This window comes from Thamnophis elegans, chromosome 16, assembly GCF_009769535.1.
Source record: "Thamnophis elegans isolate rThaEle1 chromosome 16, rThaEle1.pri, whole genome shotgun sequence".
NCBI classification, from domain to species: domain Eukaryota; kingdom Metazoa; phylum Chordata; class Lepidosauria; order Squamata; family Colubridae; genus Thamnophis; species Thamnophis elegans.
This window is the reverse complement of record NC_045556.1, coordinates 20,404,632-20,428,536: the sequence shown is the minus strand read 5'-3', so window position 1 is coordinate 20,428,536 and position 23,905 is coordinate 20,404,632.

The window sequence follows — 23,905 nt, the reverse complement described above, 5'->3', positions numbered from 1 at the left end:
CATCTTCAGACAGAGCTGGCTCTTCGGCTTAGAAACAGAGATGAGCACCGCCCCCTAGAGTCTGGATTAAAATCCATATTAATGTACTTTGCATGGATTGCAGCATTTGTCTCTTGCAATTCTTGTTAAAAAAAAATCCTAAGAAAAGTATTACTATATCCATGTTCTGGACCAAGAAGGAAACAATATTGATACTGCTAGTTGACTTTGTGGGAGTGAAAATTTTGAGTGAAGCACTTCTAAAGTTATCCTCCTCTTGCAAGCATGATACCACCAAGGTATATCCTTTTTGGGGGAGGGGGAGAAGCAAAGATAAATAGGGATAAGAATAAATAAAGCTCACTTGGCTTTAATTCATTTTCAGTTTAATTCCAATTAAATATAGTTCCTATGACTGCCTTCCAGTAGTCACGTATTTAATATTTGTACTAATCGACCACATTAAATTGATAACCTTTTCGTTACCTTGACATATAAAAGATAAATGTTATCATATCCTGACAAAATCCAAGTGATTACTAGATGGAAGTCAGGAAATGCAGAAAAATCTAACTTCTTGTTACTATTGGCATCTGGATTTTGGCAGCCCAGAAATGACTGTTTATGTAAATAAAGACTGAGACTAGCATAGAAATTAGTCCTCTCCTACTTTTGTCAAATTACTTATGATAAAAACTCTACTATTTAATGTGTGTGGGGGGTGAGGGGTGGAGGTGGAAGTGCATCCATAAAATACTTGCATATTCTGTCTTCTGTCTTCTGTTTTTTTCTTTTTTTCTTTTTTTTTTTCTTTTTTTCTTTTTTTTTTTTTTTTTTTTTTTTTTTTTTTTTTTTTTTTCTTTCTTTTTTTTTTCTTTTTTCTTTTTTCTTTCTTTTTCTCTTTCTCTTTTCTCTCTTCTTCCTTTGTTCTTTTTTTCATCTATCTATCATCTATCCTCTATCTATCTATCTAATTTATCTATCTATCATCTATCTCTTTGTGTGCCTGTCTGTCTGTCTATCTATCTATCATCTATATAGATCTATCCATCCATCCATCCATCCTTTAAATATTTTGCATTTCTTTTCTTTCATATGGTCATCTAGCATATGGTAAAATAATCATGGGTGGCTTACAAAACAACCAATTAGGAGAAAAGAAATAAAATGTGGACCTACCATAGACAAAAACCAGCTTGCTCTCACCATGCTACCATAACCCCACCTTACCAACTACATGTTCCAAGGCGCACACACCCTTCTGATACCCTGACCCCTCCCAAAACAGAGATGATCATCACCATCACAGGTTAACTTTGATATGTGATAGACAAATGAGCCCCCCTTGACATGAAGCCCATATGGAACACAGAAGTACTGCAATATCATCCTTGATAGCCAAATATATTCTTTGTTTGAGAGTTGTGTTAGTCTGTCGTGGCAGAAAAACAGGAATCTGGTAGCACATTTTATTAAACTGTGTAAGCTTTTTTGAGATTGATGTAGTTGATAAAATGCTTTATGCTTTAGGCTGGTGAAGTATTTTTCTTTCTTTTCTGTTTTGGTTTAATGGGAAGGCTTGATATTGCTAAGGGACTTTGGGAGACAGAGCAGAGCCACCAAGCTGCCCTAGTTTATGACACACCACATTGTTTCTTTGTGATGAAGTCCTAGTGTTTCTCCCTTTAACTCTAACCCATACTCAGTTCTGCCAGAGTTCTGATCAGGGGTTGGAGTCATGTAAGCCCAGTCTTTGCACTTCTTCCACGTAGCTAAGCAATGCTTGAGGTTGACCTAGCCTCTCTTTTAAACACCTTTGCTCATCTCCATCCATTCTGTGTTTGAATGTTGGGGATTGCAGTTTAATTCAAATGAGCCACCAAGGCAAAAGATAGATTCAAGGATGAGGAAAGAAAGAAAGAAAGAAAGAAAGAAAGAAAGAAAGAAAAGAAAGAAGAAGAAAGAAAGAAAAGAAAGAAAGAAGGCAGAAATCACATTATCCTTTGCCTTCATGCCATATTGTGATTAGGTAACAGTTTTCAAAAATATGAAAGGTAATGGCACAAATTTCTGATATAAACTTCTCCACCTCTGTCTACGTTTATCAGATTTGTGCCTAGGATGGTAATAGGCAACTGTGCTGCCATAAGAACAAATACCTGCATTAGCATGCTTGAAAATATACCCCTTCATTAGTAAAATATCAGCCCAAATGCTAAATCTCTAGAAAGAAAGAAAGAAAGAAAGAAAGAAAGAAAGAAAGAAAGAAAGAAAGAAAGAAAGAAAGACAGAAAGAAAGAATGAAGGGGGGAGGGGGGGAGAGAGGGAGAAAGAAAGAAAGAAAAACAAACAAACCCAAGCCTCATCTCTTCCCCAGAGGAAACATTTTGACAGCTCAGAGCAAAAAATAATGTGTAGCTCTTTGCTTCTAACTGTCGAAAATGCAAAGAAGCAGCCAAGTTAAAGAGCACTAATGCATTCCACATATTCAAAGTACATCAAAGGAAAGAAGACGCCAATGATGGGGAGGAAACTTTTCAAAGCAAAAGACTTTCACATTTTCTCCCCAACTATTTTTTCTTCTCTTCCCCCACCTCTATGAATGGAAATGGGTGTCATTTAATGCATTGATTGCTGTGATTCAATAAGAGAGAGAAAAAGAGAGTGGTGGGCTCCCACATGTGGGAATCCCACACCAATGGCTTCCACTGATGCTTTTCATTTCATGATCATGTGCATAGAACAAGGATAGGGAGCCTGATGTTCTCACCCACTCTGTAACTTTGCCCCATCCTTGTGGCCCTCAAGCTTTCCCCGAGGTATTAAATGTTCCCTTAGCAATCAAGTATCTTCCTTCCCTGGTCTAAGTTTTTGCTTAGAAAGGCATGTTCAAGAGCAAAGAAGGGATTGAGCCAATATCTTTCAAACCTTAGTGCTAGAGTTTTTCTGTGCACCACTACATCAGAGCTAGATGCATTAATAAATTGGACTCCCCTATCCACAACTGAAGGTGGCTCAATGGCTAAGACGTTGAGCTTGTTGATCAGAAAGGTTGACAGTTCAGCAGTTCGAATCCTCAGTACTGCATAACAAAAGTGAGTTCCGATTAGTTATCCCAGCTTCTGCCAACCTAGCAGTTCAAAAGCACATAAAAATGAAGGCGGGGCTTGAGGTCGCTACGACATGACATGCAATCTTGGTGCTCCAGGATTGCTGTCGATATCTGTGTTGCTGGACTATCCTTTTTGGATCTAAACCATTCTGAAGGAATGGTGATAGTGAAGGGCATGTCCTGCTGATCTCAGGGGCATCGCAAAGCCCCTGATTGATCCAGGAAAAAGCTCTTTTTGCTGGATACAAGAGAATCAGCCAATATGGCTGCAGAAGATTGGAACAAAACCCCTGGAACAAAAGCAGCACAGGAGAGACAGTGTGTCAAAATAAAATTGAAGATATAAGGAAATAAGCAGCGAATTTACCCTGGTTAAAACTATCGTGTTATCTTTTTCACTTTAATTTTGTTTTTGTTTTTTTATGGACGGACTTTTTACAAATGCCTCTTACTTTTAAACTGGACTGGTCTTTTTTTTCCCCCTTCTTCCTCTATACTTTTCCCATTTTTTTGTGTTTGTGGATTAAAAGCCTCTTTCCTCACAAGGCTCAGCCGGATCGTAATCTTTAAACAATTTTTTTTCTCTTTCCAGAGAAAAACCCTTTCTGGAGTTCGGAGTTTAGAAAAGAGAGCTTCTTTGGCTTGTACTAGATGACTTCCCTATCCTCTGAAAATATTCTCCATGACCATCCATTCTTGATTCAACTCACCCCTTCCATCTTGATACACCACATGTCATTTCAGGACATCAAAGAAAGACCGACACTTTTCATTAATTGAAAGATTGGCCTTGTCTTAAAACTTAGAATAATAGGGTTGGATGGGACTTTGGAGGTCTTCTAGTCCAACCCCCTGCACAATCAGGTTATCCAATCCCTTCTTAAAAGCCTCCAGTGATGGAGCACCCACAATTTCTGGAGGCATTAGCCATTCCACTGATTCATTGTTCTCAGTGACAAGAAATTTCTTCTTACTTTTAGATTGGATCTCTCTGAAATAATTTTCCATCCATTACTTCTTTTCTGCCCATAACTGGTTTGGAGATTATCCAATTCCATCTCTGTTAGCCCCTCAAATATTGGAAGACTGCTATCAAGTCACCCCTAGTCCTTCCCTTCATTAGATCAAACATACCCAGTTCCCTCAACCACTCATCATATGATTTCACTTCCTGGCGCTTTATCCTCTTTGTTGTTCTTCTCTGCACTCTTCCTAAGTTCTCAATGCCTTTTTTGCATTGTGGTGACTAGAATTGGATATAGTATTCAAAGTGTGGTCTCACCAGTGAAGTACTGCTTCCAGGAGTCTGAAAAATCACCGCCTGTGAGAGATTTCAAGCGATGGAGAGCCAAGAAATCAGCTCTCTTTCACAGGGGCATTTGTCCCTGTTGCAATGAATTGTCTTGGATGGTGTATGAAGCTGGCCCAAACCCATAATTACAAGAAAGAAAACAAATGGATTCACAAGATGTCAAACCAGGTTCAATCATCACTTCAAACAAGGGCTGGATAACCTTGTGAATGTCATTCATTGAGTGACTAAACCACAATTAGTTGGGTTCATGTAATACATTAGATATAAACCACTGTTTGCAAACCAGAATGATTGGGTTCATTCATTCTACCAAACCAAACTATATTAAACCTATTTTTAAGACTTGCAGGACAATTACTATTTATTTTTATCTTCAAATGATGGTCCCTGATTTCCAGCAATCATGGTATAAACCAAGGGGGGCTTTTTATATCACTTATATAGATGAACTCAGCTAAGAGGGTCACAGTCTGGGCAATCTGTTTTGGTGGGCAATCAAAATTTAGGTTAACTTTGGGAATCCAGTTCTGTATAAAGTTCAAAAGCTTAATTTAACTCGGTCTTCAAAATTCAATTAACGCTGGATGAAAATGCACCAAATTAAAGCAGGGCTCTTAAAAATAATTAGAATATACCAAGTGGTCTATGAAACGATGTGCCCTTCTATTTACGAGAGGTAACTCAGGGAAGGATATTTTTAAGAGATAACAGCCTTGTATAAATTTAGAGGGACAAGACCCATTTAATTTCAATCATCTCTCTCTCCCTTCCATGACACATGTAAATGCATATGGCATGGAAATCTGTCGTAATCTAGCACTTTACACCTTGGTATGTACCTGCTCCAAATTCATTTTGTCTATAAATTAACTGCACATGGTGATTGTCACTTTAGATCACTTTGTCATGTGTTAGAAAGGGACTGCAGGAGGATGGGAGTTTTGCTGTCATTTGTAAATGACTTTGGAGAATTTTAATAGCAAACCTGCTGCTCTATCATAAAGAGGAAGAACGGGCCAATTGCTTTCCAGTCAGTTCAAATATTGTGGTTATTGTTGAAATAAGAGTATTGAAGCTGTCTTATGCTGAGTCAATGATTTGTTCATCTAACTCAATTAGGTACAGATGCAGATTAACAGAGTTGGAAGGGGCCTTGTCAGTCATCTAGTCCAACCCTCTGGCCAAATAGGAGACCCTACACCATTTCTGACAAATGGCAGTCCAGTGTCTTCTTGAAATCCTCCAGTAATGAAGCTCTCACAACTACCGAAGGCAAGCTGTTCAATGGGTTGATTGTTCTCACTATCAAATTTTTTCCCCTTATTTCCAGGTTGAATCTCTCCTTGTTCAGTTTCCATCCATTATTCCTTGTCTGGCCTTCAGGTGCCTTGGAAACAGTTTGACCTCCCTCCTCTCTCTGGCAGCCCCTCAAATATTGGAAGACTGCTATCCTGTCTCCCCTGGTCCTTCTCTTCACTAGATTAGCCATGCCCAGTTCCTGTAACCATTAATCACACAAACATAAACAACAGAAAACAAGAACAAGGAAAGGTGAAAATGTCCACGTCAATTCAGATCATGGCTTCCGAGAGTCCAAAATCTCCTTTACCTCAAAATGTTGCTCTCCCTCAATGAGAAAAGGGGCAGGTGGTGCAGGCAGAGGAACTCACAGAGAGGAAGTGTGTTCCAGCTTCAAAAGGTTGACGTGAAACACTGGGTAAACACATTTAAGGTATTTTGGCAGTTCCAGTCGCACCAATACAGGGTTAATAATCTTTAAAATTGGAAATGGACCAATGTACTTAGGACCCAGTTTCTTAGACTTCTGGGTGGTTTGGAGAAATTTGGTAGACAAAAACACACGATCTCCAACCTTATATTCTTGTCAGCCTGTTTCTTGTGTGCTTGATGAGCAGCATCCAATGCCTTGTATGCCAAAGACCAGATTTTGTGGAGTTGGTCACTCCATTCTGAAGGGATAGGACTTGTGGCTTTTCTCATGGCACCTCCAGAATAGGTACAAAATCATGGCTAAACACTACTTTAAACGGTGTAAAACCCATGCTGCTGTGCACCGAATTGTTGTAGGCCACTTCAGCATGAGATAACAACTCAACCCAATTATCTTGCTAATAATTAATGAAACATCGGAGGTACTGTTCCAAAACAGAATTAGTCCTTTCACAAGCTCCATTAGTTTGCGGATGGTGGGCGGAGCTTAGCCCCTGGGCAGAGCTAATCAATTTCAAAAACTTCCAAAATAAGGAGGTGAATTGGACCCCCCTATCGGAGATAATGTGGTCTGGTACACCATGCAGGTGATATACATGTGTAATAAACAATGTAGCCAAGGATTTAGCCTATGGAATTTTGGAGCATGGAACAAAATGAACCTGCTTAGAAAATAAGTCCGTAACGACCCAAATCACACTATTTCCTTGACTTTTTGGTAATTCCACAATGAAATCCATAGATATTTCCTTCCACGGTGCCTCCGGATGGGCTACGCTTTGGAGCAGGCCCTGGGGTTTCCCTGGTGGGTGCTTCGCAGCAGCACATGTGGGGCAACTGGCCACAAGGACTCAATGTCCTTCTTCAATGACGGCCACCAAAATTGCCTTTTAATGAGATGCAGAGTTTTCACAAATCCAAAATGGCCTGCCATGCGTGAATCATGGGCCTGTTGTAGAACCAAAGTTCTAATGGCAGCAGGAACTTACAATTTAGCCCCTATCCAAGGTAGACCGTTTTTCATAGTACACTCATTGGAATGCTGTTTAAATCACTCATCGGACTCAAGGTTTTCCTTGAGTTTGGAGACGAGGTCCTTTGTGACCTCAAAATTAGAGCTGTTCTGGCTTCTGGTGGCCACCGGAACAGCGAGATTCTTTGCTGCGATGACTGGGTGAACCATGCTAAGCTTTGAGCTGTTGTATTGAGGGAGTCTAGATAGAGCATCTGCCATAAAGTTCTTCCTCCCTGGGATATACTTTAAAGTGAAATCGAACCTGTTTAAATGCTGTGCCCAGCAATGAGGTGGCGCAGTGGTTAAATGCAGCACTGCAGGTTCTTCAGCTGACTGCAGTTCTGCAGTTCAGCTGTTCAAATCTCACCGGCTCAGGGTTGACTCAGCCTTCCATCCTTCCGAGGTGGGTAAAATGAGGACCCAGATTGTTGTTGGGGGCAATATGCTGACTCTGTAAACTGCTTAGAGAGGGCTGAAAGCCCTATGAAGCAGTATATAAGTCTAACTGCTATTGCTAGCTGTTTGGGGATAATTTTGGGGGAGTCTTTAAATTCTTATGGTCAGTCCACACCTCAAAAGGGGGTTTTGCTCCCTCCAAGAAATGTCGCTAGGTCATTAAAGCCCACCTGACTGCAAAAGCCTCTTTTTCCCATATAGCCCATCATCTCTCTGTCTCAGTCAGCTTTCGAGAGGTGTAAGCGCAAGGTTGTAGCTTTCCATCAGCATTGGCTTGTAGCAATACTGCCCCCACTGCAATGTCACTTGCATCCGCCTGGACCACAAATGGCGAATCCATGTCTGGGTGTTTCAAAACAGTTTCAGCTGCAAATAGTCTTTTAAGTTTTTCAAATGTGGCTTGACACTCCATAGTCCAATTTAAGGGCTTTTCTGGTCTAGGTTTGGCCTCCCCTTTTGATTTCAGGAGGTTCGTAATAGGGAGGGCGATGCTGGCGAACGAGGGAATAAATTGATGATAAAAATTCACAAATCCCAAAAAACTTTGCAACTGTTTGTGGGTGCGGGGGGGTGCCCACTCAGTGACAGCTTGGACCTTTGCTGGGTCCATCTCAATGCCATCATGGGAGATGCGATACCCAAGGTAGTCAATTTTTTCCCAATGAAATTCACACTTAGACAATTTCGCATATAGCTCTGCTGCCCGGAGTTTTTTAAGCACTGAGCGGACCAGTTTCACATGTTCTTCACGTGTTTCTGTGTAAATAAGGATGTCATCAAGATAGACCATCACACCTTTGTAGAGGTGGTCATGCAAAACATCATTAATTAATTGCATGAAAACAGCTGGCGCCCCTGTAGGCCAAATGGCAGTACTCGGAATTGAAAACAACCAAGAGGGCAGTTGAACGCAGTCTTCCACTCGTCACCCTCCTTAATTCTGATTTTGTAATAGGTCAGATTTTGTGAAAATTCTTCCTTTACCCAACTGGGCTAGCATGTCCTTCATTAACAGCAACGGGTAGAGATTCTGAATAGAGATAGCGTTCAGATTTTTATAATTCACCACCAAGTGGAAGGAGCCATCTTTCTTTTCTCTGAACATAACAGGGGCAGCCACCCGGGGCCTAGCAGGCTCAATGAAACCTCTCTGCAAATTTTTGTCAATAAACTTTCTTAACTCATGCATTTCACGAGGGGTCATTGAATAAATCTGAGGTTTCAGAAGTTCCGGGAAGGATATCAATGCTGCAATCAGTGGCATGGTGTGAGGGCAATTTATCAGATGACTTTTCACTGAAAACATCTTTCAGGTCCCAATATTCTTTTGGGATTTTCTCCTCCCCCTCAATTTTTTCTTGCCCCCTGGCTGCTAGTTTGGGGTCAACGTTACACCGTTTGGGAGCCTCCCCCTCTCCTTTAGAGGGTGTAGCAGATCAGATGCGTATCCACCCTTTCCTCCAATTGATGTGTGGATTCCATTTACGCAACCAGGGTAAGCCTAATATAAGAGGCCGATCCATTCCTGGGGCCACAATAAAACTTATTGACTCTTGGTGAGTTCCCATCCACATGTCTATTGGCTCAGTCACAAAATGGGCCGGACTCCCTCCAGCTATCGAGCCATCCAACTGACAAAAAGCAATAGGGACCTTCAAGGTTTTTAGTCTTAGGCCCAATTTTTTCACTACTTTGGGGCTAATGATGCAACATGTGCAACCTGAATCTAAGAGAGCCAGCATATTTTCTTGCGCTCCAGTAGAGGGCACTTTAAGTTTCACTGGGATAGTCATGGGCCCCAATCGAGAGCTTACTAGACGATTGTCATGTGTTTTGGTTTCACTTTCCTCTGATGAAGAGGGTGATTCCTCTTCCCTTGGGGCAGGGTGGATTTGGGGATGAGCCTCCAATGCCTTCATGGCTGTCTCCCTCTTCCTCCCAAGTGGTTTCTCTGGCCTCCTCACCCCCCTAATAGAGGGCCTTGGGCTCAGTTTGGGGATGAGAAATCTGGGTTTGCTTGCAGAGCCACTTTTCCTTTCATTTGGATCTCCTTGGGGGAGGGGGTTGGAGGGGTAGCCTTCTCTCTCCCACTATCTTCGCTATAATTGTCATGGACTAAATCACTTCCCATCTCCACAGCCAGTTCATAGCAGATCTGCAAATGGGGGGGGGGCGGGTCCCCCCTGTTTACACAGTTTTTGTTTCCCTGGGTAAGGGATGTAATTTTAGCTTTTGTTTGTAGCTCCGTGAGCGAATCATCAAAGTATTTATTCAAAGCAGCCATAATTATTTTATAGTCTCTTGGTGGGGGGGGTCAGCATCATGTGGGGCCTCCATCCCAACAGCTGCCTTACTTCCCCAAGGTGTAGCAATTTTTCTTACCTTGGCTTCTTCAATGAAAAATACGTCTCCGAACTGTTGCATGTAATTCCACAGCTGCCTGAGGAAGGACCATAAATCAGACCTCTCCTCTGTTCCATGGAGGTCCACTTCTTTTCCAGGGTCATGGCTGGAATGTTTCTTTTTCCAAGCCTCTGCAAATTGTTTCACGAGGCTCTCCTCATTCTCCCCCTGGTCGCTGCCTTGCTGAGACATGTTCGGGGGGGGGGGGGGAGGAATTGGGTGCACTCCCCTCAGAAGTTATCAGCTCCGGGATGAGTGCGTGTCTGAGATCTCGATTAATGTCAAGGCTGCTTCACTCAGTAACCAAGAAAGAAACCACTCAACTCCATTTTGCAGAATTAAGAGTACTTTTACTGGTCATGAGTAGATAGTAGCTAAGGAAAACAAGGTCTGAGGCAAAAGCGTGTGTAATCATAGATATCAATATGTGACCTAACCCCCTCCCCCTGGTAACCTTAATCCATAATCCAATCAGTACATCCCACAGGTGTCATGTGGGAGACATCTTCAAAAAGCATCATCAGGCTGGTATGCCGGACAGTTGGCCTGAGCGGCAAATCCCTTATCTGCAGCATGCGCAGTAGATGGTGAGAACACCTCCCTTTATTCAGTGTCTCCTGTACTGACACTTCCCCATCCACAAACAATGCCCCCTCTCCCCATTTCAATGGCAGCCGAAAGCAAACAGCAAAACAGAGGCTGACAGTATGTTTTAGCCTCCAGTCCCCTAATTATCCTGGTTGCTCTTTGCATGTTTTCTAGAGTCTCAACATATTTTTTTATAATGTGGTGACCAAAACTGGACACAGAACTCTAGGTGTAGTTTTACTTTTCAACTCCACTTAATCATTAGTTGATTCATCAGAATTATGGGATGGGGCTACCTTTTAATCTGACCTCTTCCCTTTTAAGAAACTAGGAATAAAAGGAATGGGAGAAATTATGGTCGTTGTGTTCACTGAAAGATGAATCCTTCATTTGTAGGAACAAAACTTTTTAATCGTTGATTTAAAAAACCCCACATTAGATGAAGATTCAGTCTTTACTCAACTACAATTGAACAATCACTGACTTGGGTTCACACATCTTTCTGAGTGACAATTTAGTATAGGCATTTGTTTTGATGATGGCCAAAGGTCATATCTACAATTTGGGGGAGAGGGTTTCAAGAAAGGACTGGACAACGATTTGACCAGGAAAATATAAGGACTCCTGCCATGGACCAGAGCTCTATGATTTTATGTTGACCAGATCCTCTTCAAGTCTAGTCTAGTCACTGGATACCTTTTCAACTTCTTGGCATTTTTCTTCTCTTCTCATCTTCTAAAAAGCTTCTACTTAATTCATTCCTTGAGTTAAGTCAAAAGTTTTCCCAGTATTGGGCCCATACCACAGATGGCAGAATTTTTTGTCTTCAGTGGGACAGAATTTTACAAGCAGGGTAGCTGTGAGAATAGGGCTGCAAACATTTTTTTTTTAAAAAAATGGTCAGAAAATTATTTTCTCAGAAATGTTAGCTCAAACAACATTGAATGAACTTTAGGAATGAAGTGGGGGGAACTGGAAGTATTGAAGATCAAGACCAATCCTTCCTTCTAAGCTAATTGTAATGATATATTCTGTTATCTTCACTTATTCTTTATCAGCGGGCTTGTTCTTCGCATCCTATCTAAGCCAGTGCATGGTTTCCTTCTGTTGGATACATATTAACCCATGCACAAGCTTGGAAATTTAGATATCAAACAACTATGAAATAAGAGCACAAACAAACTGGAACTACAGAAAGAGCCAAAAATGGGAAATTTTAAAAACCAAATGGAAATGATAAAACATAAGTTGAATCTAATGACATTGAGTCTTTATTGATTAACCCTTGGGTCATATCAAAGTGCAAAGTTCCAGAAACAAATTATTACTAAAATTTGATAAAATACAACTTAAAATGAAATTGGAAAAGGAAGAACTGGCACAACAAATTAAGACAGAGAGAAAAAGAATTTTTGAAAATGCAAACAAACCAGGAAGATGGTTACCATATAGGCTGGAAAAGGAGAAAGAGAAGAAATTGATAAGCAAATTATAAGAGGAGAAAGGAACTCTACAGCATCAATTGAGAGCAAAAAGAAAATAATTCAGGACTTCCATGGAACATTATATGACCAAGAAAAAAACCCAGAAGAAAAGATACAACAGTATTTGGAAAAAGCCAAAGTACCAAAACTACCTGAAAATTCAGATTTAGACATTGAGGTAATCAATATTATTTAATTTTATTGGGCCAAGCAAAGCTCCTTGAAGCAAGAGGCAGAGAAATCAAATCTTAACTCCCTCCTGTGTTGTCTGCAGAAACAAAAATCAAAATTGTTATTCATCATAGTCATCATCATAATCAATTGAACTGTACTGCAGGAATGTTTGATTATGGTAAGATCATTCATCAGAGAGTTTCAGCTTTCCCATCAGAGTTGGTATTCAGCAGGTTCTGACCAGTCCTGGAGAACCAGTAGCGGAAATTTTGAGTAGTTTGGAGAACCGGTAAATACCACCTCTGACTGGCCCTGCCCCCATCTATTCTCTGCCTCCAAGTCCCAGCTGATCAGGAGGAAATGGGGATTTTGCAGTATCTTTCCCCTGCCACACCCACCAAGCCATGCCCACTAAGTCATATCCACAGAACAGGTATTAAATTTTTTGAATCCCATTACTGTTCCCCATGTATTGTTTTCTTCTCACTTTTAGCCTTGCTTACATCTTTTCGCTCTACTTAATTAGAATGAGAAGTTTCTACCTAATTAGAACATTTCCCTATGTAAAATTTTGAATGAAATGAATAACTTTTAAAAAAGAATCATTGGAAAGTTTCTACCTCCCCTTCCTTCCCCTTCAAAGAAAACAAACGGGGGGGGGGGGGGGGAGAAATCATCCTTTATATATTTTGTACCTGTGATCAGCATTTCTTTTTCCTAGAGGGAAATGTTTTTTTTTCCAAGCCAAATCACCACTGCAACTCAAAAGTAATTTTAGCAGCAGAAGTAGATTAAATATCCACCATATTAGTCATGCGGCATTAGATGGAATTGGATTGACTGGGAAGAGGTCAGAAAGATGCTGGAGGTTTTAGCCTACGAGAGGAGCAATAAAATTCAACCATACTTAAAATCATTTGCTGTAAAGCCTTTGATATGAGATCCGGAGTCAGACGTCTCCCGGCACCGTTCCAACTTTAGGGAACCAAAGTTATAATGCAAACGCATCTCTTTAAAAGCTAGAAAGTACTCGGAAATTGTTAAACAAACTGACAAAAAAAAGAGGAAGGAAAGAGAATCCAATAGAAGAGAATAAGTCTGTGAAGGAGATGAAAAAGAGCCTCGAGTAGCTGAGATTAAAATTTTGACAGGTCGGTTTTAATAAGCAGGTTTTATTTAAAAACAAAAAACCCCAACCAAAGTCCACTAACATTTATTTCCAGAGAAGGGGAAATGATAAGAGGGCAATCCGGAGAGCAAACATGATATGAATCATGTTTGCACAGCTAATGTCAAGTGTGCAAATAATCTCTCAGCTGGTTGGCTCCCACTGTGGCACACCAGACCCTGGCACTATTCTGGTTTGTTTATACCAAGGTTGTCCAATCTCGCTGGAGATTTCCAAGATGAAACTGGACAGACATTTTTCCGGAATGGTATAGAGCAGGAGTGTCAAACTGGATTTCTTTGAGGACCAGATCAACATAGTAATTCTCCTCTGAGGGCCGCCGGGGGACAGGGTGGGAAGTTGGGGGGGGGAGATGGGACGGACCCCTTCTGCAGCACCCTACTCGCCAAAAACAGGCTGCATGGAGACCCCATGAGGCCCCCGTGCAGCTGGTTTTCAGGCTCCCCGGCCTCCAGCAGTATTCTGCTGGCCAAAAATGGGCCTTGTAGAGGCTGTGTGGAGGCCCACTAGGCCTCAGTGCAGCCCATTTTTGGCTGACAGAGTGCTGCCAGAGGCCATGGAGCCCGAGATTTGGCCACAGGCCGGTTCTTTGATATTTCCAGGCCAGTCCCGTGGGCCAGATTTAAGCACCCCATGGTCCAATCCCAGCCTGCGGGCCTTGAGTTTGACACTCATGGTATAAGGTCTCTTCCTTGAGCAGGGGAAGATCTCTAAGGTCTCTTTCAATCCTACTATTATTCTATCTAGACTATGTTTTTCTTGAAAACCTTCAGTGATGGAGTATCCATAGCTTCTGGAGACAAACTATTCCACTGATTAATTGTTCTTACTGTCAGGAAATGTACCCTTAATTCTAGGTTGGGTCTTCCTTGAGTTCTACCCATTACCCCTAGTCCTGCAGATGCTTTGGAGAATGGGTTGGCCCTCTCTTACTTGTGGCAACCCCTCAAATATCAGAATCCTGCTATCATGACACCCCTAGTCCTTTTTGTTAAACTAGACGTACCCTATTCCTGCTAGTATTCTTCATATGTTTTAGCCTCCAGCTCCTTAATCATTTTTATTACACTTCTCTGCACTTTTTCTGGGGTCTCGACTTTTTAATATCGTGGTGACTAGAACTGGATGCAGTATTCCAAGTGTGACTTTATCAGCATAGTATAAAATGACACTACCCCTTCACATTTTACTCACTTCTCAGCTAGTAACAACCTAGAATACCCTAGAGTGCAAATTAAAATAATCAATAAAATAGTGTCAAACAATTAATACGGAAACAACCGATTCATGGTGGCGCAGTGGTTAGAATGAATTACTGCAGGCTGACTTTGCCCACTGCCAGGAGTTCAATCCTGACTGGCTCAAGGTTGATTCGGCCTTCCATCCTTCCAAGGTTGGTAAAATGAGGACCCAGTTTGTTGTGGGCAAGAGGCTGATGTTGTAAACTGAGGGTGCACTATTAAGCAGTATATAGGTCTAATTGCTATTGCTATTGCTAATTCGCACAACATTTTACATTGGAGCAAACTGGGTTGTGTGATATGTAATTCAGCCTGTAATTGAAACTCATTTTTATAGACCTGATCAGGAAATACCACACCAGGAGGAAGTCGTGGCATTTGTGACTCTTGCCTTGATTGTTTTGACTCAGAATAACAGAATTGGAAGGGACCTTGGAGGTCTTCTACTGCAACCCCCTAACACAAACAGGAGACCTTATACTATTTCAGACAAATGACTGTATATTCTGTTCTTAAAAACTTCCAGTGATGGAGCACCCACAACTTCTGAAGGCAAGTCATTGCACTGGTTGATTGTTCTCACTGTCAGGAAATTTCTTCCAAGTTCCAGGTTGTTCCTTTCCTTGAATATTATCCACCCATTGTTGCTCATCTGGTCTCTTGGTGCTTAGGAAAATTGTTTGATCCCCTCGTCTTTGTATGAGTCCCTCAAATATTAGAACACTGCTACCATGTCACCTCTAGTACTTTTTTTCACTAGACTAGACATACTGAATTCCTGCAGCCGTTCTTCGTCTGTTTTAGCCTCCAGTCCCCTAATCATCTTTGTTGCTCTTCTCGGCACTCTTTCCAGAGTCTCAACATTTTTTAATATGGTGACCAAAACTAGATGCAATATTTTAAGTGTGGTTCCCCACTCCTTGCCCACCTCTAATACAGACAATAGTGTGCCTTAAGATTTTGAACTACTTTCCTATTTAAAGCAAGGAATTGTTTCCACCTGAGTGGGAATAGATAAAAGGAAGCCTCCTCAGAAACTAATAACCAGCTGACAGACTTCTGTTGATTTTGTACATTTCTTTCTTCCTCGTTCTGCAAGTGACAAGGATAATTAAAGTTGTTAACTAGACAGGGTAACATGTCAGTTGAAGAAAATATCACTCTTATAATTTCTTTTCGTGCAATATCCCAATTCAAAGCCGTGGACCGGAAATGAATCCTTCAGTGAGAAGAGATTTATGCACAGGAGGTTCATAAGATGGGGAGAATGAAGAGAGGACTGGAAGGAGAAGATAGTCTGGATAGAAAGGCAATGAACTTTGTTGTTGGTTTGCAGACATAAAGTAAAATCTAATTTGCAATTGATAAGTGGTGGAGATCAGAGAGGATACAAAGAACACTGTATTAAGTTTATTTTCATTTATTAGTCAAAAATATTTAAAATCTAAATATTGTAGTCCTCTTGGTGATTTTTTTTCTTTTTCTTTACACTCAAATATAACCTAACTGAATGGTACTCATTTACTTGAGGAAGAAGACAATGAAGAATCATTTCCATGGAGCTGTAAGAAAAAAAACTACTTAGACAAACTGATAAAGTCTTATTAATAGTTAAACATGCCCTGAAGAGCTATGTGAAGATTGGAAGTAACCTCCGCCCACAAGCATGTGTGGGGAAGACTATATCTATATATCTATTATATCTACAGTAGATCTATCTAATCTAATCTAATCTATCTATCTATCTATCTATCTATCATCTATCTATCTATCTATCTATCTATCTATCTATCTATCTATCTATCTATCTATCTCTATCATCTATCTGCCTGCCTGCCTGCCTGCCTGCCTGCCTGCCTGCCTGCCTGCCTACCTACCTACCTACCTACCTACCTACCTACCTACCTACCTATCTATCTATCTATCTATCTATCATCTATCTATCTCTACCTACCTACCTATCTACCTACCTATATATATGTGTATATGTATAGATATAGATATAGATGATATAGATGGAGAGAGATGGAGAGAGAGAGAGATGGGGAGATAGATGGATGGATGGATGGATGGATGGATGGATAGATGGATAGATGGATAGATGGATAGATGGATAGATGGATAGATGGATAGATGGATAGATGGATAGATGGATAGATGGATAGATGGATAGATGGGTAGATGGATAGATGGATAGATGGATAGGATAGAGAGATGTGGTAGAGAGATAGAGATGATAGAGATGATAGTGATGATAGCGATGATAGAGATAGATAGTTTGAATTTCCATTTACCATACATGCTTGTGAGTGGTAGTTGCTTGCAATATACTTTATATACTGTACATACGCGTGCACACACACACACACACACACATACACACAAACACACACCAAGGGCAATACAACAATGAAAGATGTTGGGTATCAACACAGAGAAAATCAAAGTTCTGGAATCCATTTATCCATTCAACGACCATCAGCAGGTTTTGACGGCTACTAATCTTGAGGTACCATCAAGACAGTCCTAGGCATATCACATCAAATATCTGAGAAGCTTCAGTCCAGATATGCCTGTCTTTGAGCAGACTGCTACATAAAGTCACCCAGCGTTGAGCTTGCTTCCAAGACCTTATCTTTTGCTTCAAGATGACATATCCCCACCCACCCACCCACCCACCAATCATCTAAATCTTATTTCACATTTGAAACTGAACAGGACTTGAAACAGGCTGTTCCAACTATTAAGCGGGCTGCTGCATGCCTTGGTTTGCTGAAAGCACACCATGATTTCAGAGAAGGGTTAACCAATCAGAATCTGACCTACTTGGCCAATAGGTGAGCCTAGTGTCTCATCCAATCAGTGCTCAGCTATTAGCCGGTAATTGAGATTAAAATGAAACCTACCCCTTCTGCAAAAAGATTTGCTCTTTAAAAAATGGGACTTCCCTCGTGAATGTTTCCAATAAAAAAGTACGAACTGGCAAAAATTGCATGTGCCCAGAGACGGCTTCAGCTGAATAACACTGGGGAGCAGTTCAATTCACTGGTGGGTTTAAGTCTTTGTCTGAAAGTGATTTGAGTATACATGTATAGTGCAGAAATGGCATTTTAGAGACCAAGAAGTATATAATGGCCAGCCAGAACTGAAGGAGAGACTTCCATTTCTTCAGAAGAAAAAAATGAAAGGCGGGGGAGGACTTTTATTTTAAAAGAAAATGACTACAGAAGAGACACGATCAAGCCAATAAAATTATAAATGAGAGTAAAGGCAAATAAATTACGTTCATTCACTCTGGATTTTAGGAAGAGAGTTTCTTGGTGACATGGACAATAGGTTCAGAATGGAGCAAGGGGAAAAAAGGGTTCTTCAAATTTCATGCCATCATCAATATATATTGGAATATATTCCAAAATATATTGTAAATTATAGTTTCCAAGCACTATAAATCCAGGGGGTTTAGAGATATAATCTTGGGACTGATTAAATGATATTGACAATTGGTTTTATTGGTATTTATAGAAAGTTGAGATATTGAAAATGTGGTGGAACCCTGAGTGATATCTATAATATTAGAATGTAAGGCGTTAATAAGTATATAAAAGAAAATATTATAATTATAATGAGCACATTAAGGTTAGAAGTTGGAAGATAAAAATTCTGTATATGCAATTGTATCATTACTGGGAGCACTGTGTGAAAAATACATTAATCCAGTCATTACACTCTCCACACAAAGAAATGTTGGTTGTTAAAGAAAAACTGCAAATAAAACATATACAGAAATGTTTTTTTTTTCATGTAATCACCCTACGGAATTCACTGTTAGAGGTGGGACCCTGGTTTAAATTTAAACAATGGATTCCAAAGATTGGATCGGACAATCAACAGCTATCAGCAATGACCATAAGTGGATACACCATTGATGGAGACAGTTTGAAGCAGAATAACAGAAGCTGGGAGACAAATAGCGGGAAATGGTTATTGCCACAAGACGCTGTCCGTGAGTCACTCAGCTAATGACTGTTAGAAATAAATTGTTCAATGTATGACTATGCTTCTTCTCGCAGGCTCAAAATTGTGTGAGATTCTCCCAAAAACTTTGTACCAGTCTCAAACTCCCCCAATTCCCTCCCCCACTTAAATTTCATTTTTTTCTCCCTACAACTGAAAGAAAATATTATTATTAGACCTGGGACCAATTATATGAACTACCTGTTATTTTTCACTAATTTTAAAAGCAAATCAGTTTTGATTTCCACACTGAATCCCATTTTCTGTATTATCCAGCCACCGCCGCCACATTTTTTTTTTAAAAAAAAATTGGTTTATGGCATGCTATTTAAAGGCCAAATGGATGCGAAATTCTGGTTTAGATGAATTACTGGCTTGATGGTTTAAAGCTTTTTTTTTTAACAAGGTGGCCTTCCCCATTTCATTTACCAAAGCTAACTAGATGACCAGTTGATTCTGTGACTGGTATTGGTTCAGCTTGTGCAAACAAGTAAAACTTGAGAGTTAAATAACTCTCTTTTTTGGAAAATTGATCCAGTTGAATTCAAGTATTTGAAGGCTTTCGAAAAAGTAATCTGTTTGTTACAACTGTTCCAATTAAATCACCAAATTGAATTAATTAAGGATGCTCAGTCTGTGGTGTAAGACAGACAATTTGGAGGCATCTGATCCACTCTGACAATTTTTATCAGCTTTTGATTCATATCAAACAGCTGATTCGGTTCAAAGGTTTTCTTGAATTTGCTTCTAATTTTAGTTGTGAGCCAAGGCTTTGCATAGCCCTAAGGCTGGTGATAGGCTAATATCTTCCACTGGACCATAACGTATCAAATGTATAGGTTACCAGATAATTCATCTTGCATGATACTTTATTCTCCAAGAGATGGAGGATGATAAGAAATTGATTCACAGGGATGACCCTCAGAACTGGAACTGTTGTCCATTAGTACCATGTTTCCCCAAAAATAAGACAGAGTCTTATTTTCTTTTGACCCTTGAAATAAGCACTTGGCTTATTTTGGGGGAGGTCTTATTATTTTTGAGGTGCAAGAGGTGGCGATCGTGGTCACCTCATGACTGCTGTTATGTTGCAATATTTTTAGGAGGGCTTATTTTAGCGCAAAAGCTGAATTGGGCTTATTATCTAGGGAGGGCTTATTTTGGGGAAAACAGGATATTTACTTCATTAGAATTTACTTCACTTTCTTATGTCTAATGGTAGGTCTACCTCGGCTCTTTAGGTCTAACTCTTGTTATTTATTGTACTCTTATTCTGATATTTTTAAAACACTCAGTTTATCTATGGGACCAGCTATATTGGACAGTCATGTATCCAAAATAGTTTAGGGTCTCCTGCTCAAACAGGGAATTGAATTAGAAGACCACCAAGGTCCCTTCCAACTCTTGTAATTCTGTTTGATGACAGCACATTAAAGTCAAATCGGGGGATGGATTCATTAGAAGACCACCAGGAAATCTGCAGACCGTATATTAGACTGAGAAGTTAAAGATATATATTTTTAAGAAGGCAGTCTTTCATATTCATGGTAAGAAAACCATGGTTACATCCGAGTAATCAGGAGACATCAAACTTAACCTGAAGACTTTTTTTTAATTAATTCATGGATCAAATAGTCACATCATCCTAATCCAAAATTATTTTCTGCATCCTTTGCAATACTTGCATAAATGTGCACTTGAGGGACTTTATGTGCCAGTCATTTTTTTTTAAGAATTAAAAATCCTTTTTTAAAAAAAATTAAAATGTTTTGTTAAATCTATTTTATCTGGGAGCTCACGCGCAGTCAAAACTGTGGTTTGTGGGGGTGCATCTCTCTCTCTCTCTCTTTCCCTCTCTCTCTCTCTGGCACAATATCAGCAAGAATGTTGTGGCTCGAAAAAAGAAGAAAAAGAAAAGGGGAAAAAAATCATTTTCTTTACCCAGGCAGAGATGAAGAGACGTGTCTCTCTCTTCTACCCTTTTGCCCATTCTCCAGCTGGGCGGCTGCTTTCTCTGTTTCTAAAGATGGCGTGGGGCCTTGGGTTCCACTTTAAAAAGTTTCTCGCCATACTTAGCCTCCCAACACAAAGTGTTGGTTGAAGTATAAACACAGAGCTCCCTTTTTTCTTTGACCACTCTTGCGGTGGGTTGGGATAAGGTTGTTAGTTTATGCGAGAGAAAATAGCCCAGGCTCTTTTGGGGAAAGAAAACGTGGAATTGGATTAAGGCTTTTGTGTCCTTCTTAATGCAGAGGGGAATTAGCAATAGTTGTAGACACTTAAAGGTTCTCTCAGGCTGAAGCTTATCCCAGATTTTAGACAATAAACATTTGAATATCAACAGTGTTTTGCAACTTGCTGCACTAATGTATAAACTTCACTCTTTTGAACGTTTTAAATCCCTCCCAATATCCACTATTCCCACTAAATAAACTTCTAGAGTCTCTGGCAGGAAACACGCTATCAAGGAAAAAGGTCTGATTTCTGTTTAGATAATTTTTTTTTTGCTTCACTTTCCTCCTTCTGCTCCGATTTAAATAACTTTTGTTTGTTTAGCTCAATTAAGATATTCCGATGTTCGGATTTCTCTATAATTCCTCTTTTTTTTTTACATTATCCTTACTTAAATTGGAGGGGTGGGGAGGAGGGAAGGGGGAGTGGGGATTGTCATCCTTTTAATGTAGAAAAAGTTCCCTTCATTTTATTCTGAGCTGCGCACAGAAGCGTCACAGATTTTTGTTTAGATACTTGCTCGTTTCGGATGCCAACAAAGGGGTTGGTGGAAAAAGTTTGGAAGAAAAGTGATAGGGGAAAGATTGTTGGATGCATCAGAGTTGAAACTGGCAGCATCAATAGACTTTGATGTAATTAGCATTTAAGTGAAGACCCTCAATTAGTTCTAAGAACTGGAATGTTATTTGATCACTGATAGCAAATTCATATTGATATAATCAGCTCCTTTTGGCTGTAATCAACGAACAGGGAATGAAGATGAGGAATCTTCCTGCAATTTTAATTTGATTTTATTTCCTTCAAGCTGTGTGGGAGGGAAAGCCCAGAAACCAGGAGACAGTACATTTTCCCCTATTTCAGAGAAGGAGGGAGTTATTTTCTGCTTGTTAAATATAAATCTAAGTTCAATATTTGATGTTTGTGAAATCCAAGACCATTCCGTGGTCCCCATTTCTGGAACATTTATTTATTCATGGGTGGGTGATTTTCTATTGAGAGAGAGACCTGTTATTGTTTAGGAAAACACCCTGCATTTCTCCCAAAGATACGGATGGAGGTTTAACTACAATAACAACCTTTAGAGATATTTTTTTATTTAAAAAAAATAGGAACAGGAGGGGAGAGTCCTTTTTTGCATGGAGAAAGTCCACCGAGGGAGAGAGAGGGAATGAAGACATTCCCAACTTGTCCTGTTTTTGAACAGCGCTGAAGCTGTTTCCCTATTGAATTTGATACAATGATGTATAGATGAATAAAGTTATCTCCACTTTTCAATAGGATGGTGTCAGTGGGAGGGTAAGAAGGAAAGAACTTGGAATCTGAAAAGAATACTTGGGGTGGGGGGAAGAGAGAGAATTTGAAGGTCAGAGTCCAGCTTCCATGAATGGCAAGACAACAAACAAAATTGTGGACAGGCCTAAATCAGAACAACTATAGCCCCGCGTATTGCCTCAATTCCTTGCTCAAGTAGCTATTATATTAACCTACATTTCTATAGGCAAAGAACATTTTTAAAGGTTTCACACCGATGCAAACATAGACTGATCAGAAGCATCTGCACCAACCTTCAACTTTTAATGGAACAGGTGATACAGGCCAGCAAAGGTAGGCAAACAAAACCAGAAATGAGAAAAGTCTAATGCGAAGTAGAGGGCGATCTTTTAAATCTACTGCCATAAAGTAATTACAGGTTGTGTGATTTGTTTTTCTCAAGTCCCCCCCCCCCATTTTAGCTTATTTATTTCTTCCCCCTTAATACTGCTTAGGTTTTTAGGAGTAAGGCAAGATTCTAATTGAGAACAGTTAACCATAGAGATATTTTATTTAGTGCTGGGGTGAACGCCCCTAAAATTAAATTATATGTGTGTTTGTTTTAAATGACTTCAGGATCTATGTGGTTGTAGAAAACTTAGCAAATAAACAACCACCCAAAAACCCTAATTAAATTATTTCAATCAGAAAAAAAAAAAATCATCTGAAATTAAGACAGAAGGAGTTGACCGGCTTTCTGTTATTCTCTGCTCATGTAGCACTATCATTTTCTACCTTGCAGTTATTTTAAATAAAGAAATTCCTTTTCTTTAACATTAGAATTATTATCTTTCCTCCATCAAAACCCCCAGAATATTATATAGTAGGAACTTGTTGTGTTTGTCTGATTGTTTTGTATTTAAAAAAAATATGGATTCAGACTCAGGCTTGAAGGTCTGAATCAGAATTCCTTTCTCCTGGTAGTCCAGGATGGTGAACTCCAAAGAGCAAAAGATATTTGAATCCAAAGAAGTCATGACAATAGCTATATAGAAAGTTCGTTTCAGCAAGATACACCCTCAACAGTAACCAGAAGCCATGAAAATTCAGGATTAAATGTAAAAACAGTCTGTGAAGGTGATTGAATAAAGGAAATACACCTAGAAAATTGCTTCTGTATTTTATGCAAGGAAGAAGTCATGTCTTCAAATTTTTTTTATTAAAAGAAATAGAATTCCCAAAATAAAATAGTGGGTCTTTAATAACCTACATAATAATTTGCCACTCAAAAAACCAAAACAGCGCAACACGTATGTCAAACCAGGAATGTAATCTGTTGGTGGTTCAAGGACTTAAAGGAGATAGATGCCAGAAAGTTTTCAAAACTATACAACTCGAGACACACGTGTATTTTAAATCAGTGACATGAGAAAAGCAGTAACAGCGGGTTTATGTTTGATGTGCCGAGTTTCAAAGCGTCCACCTTTTGTCGATCGCTGAGTTTGAATTTGTTCCAACCTACCCTGAGAAATCCAGGGATTAATCGGGAGGTTTTAAATGGTTTAGCCACAGGTTGGGCTTGTCTTTATGAAAGTGACAATTGAGTTGTGTTACATTCCACATGCATTTCCCTCCCTGCCTCAGTCGGATGATTCCCCCCCCCCCCATACATATTGAATCTTACAATTAGGCTGTTGACAGTTCTATTATGCTGACAGCTG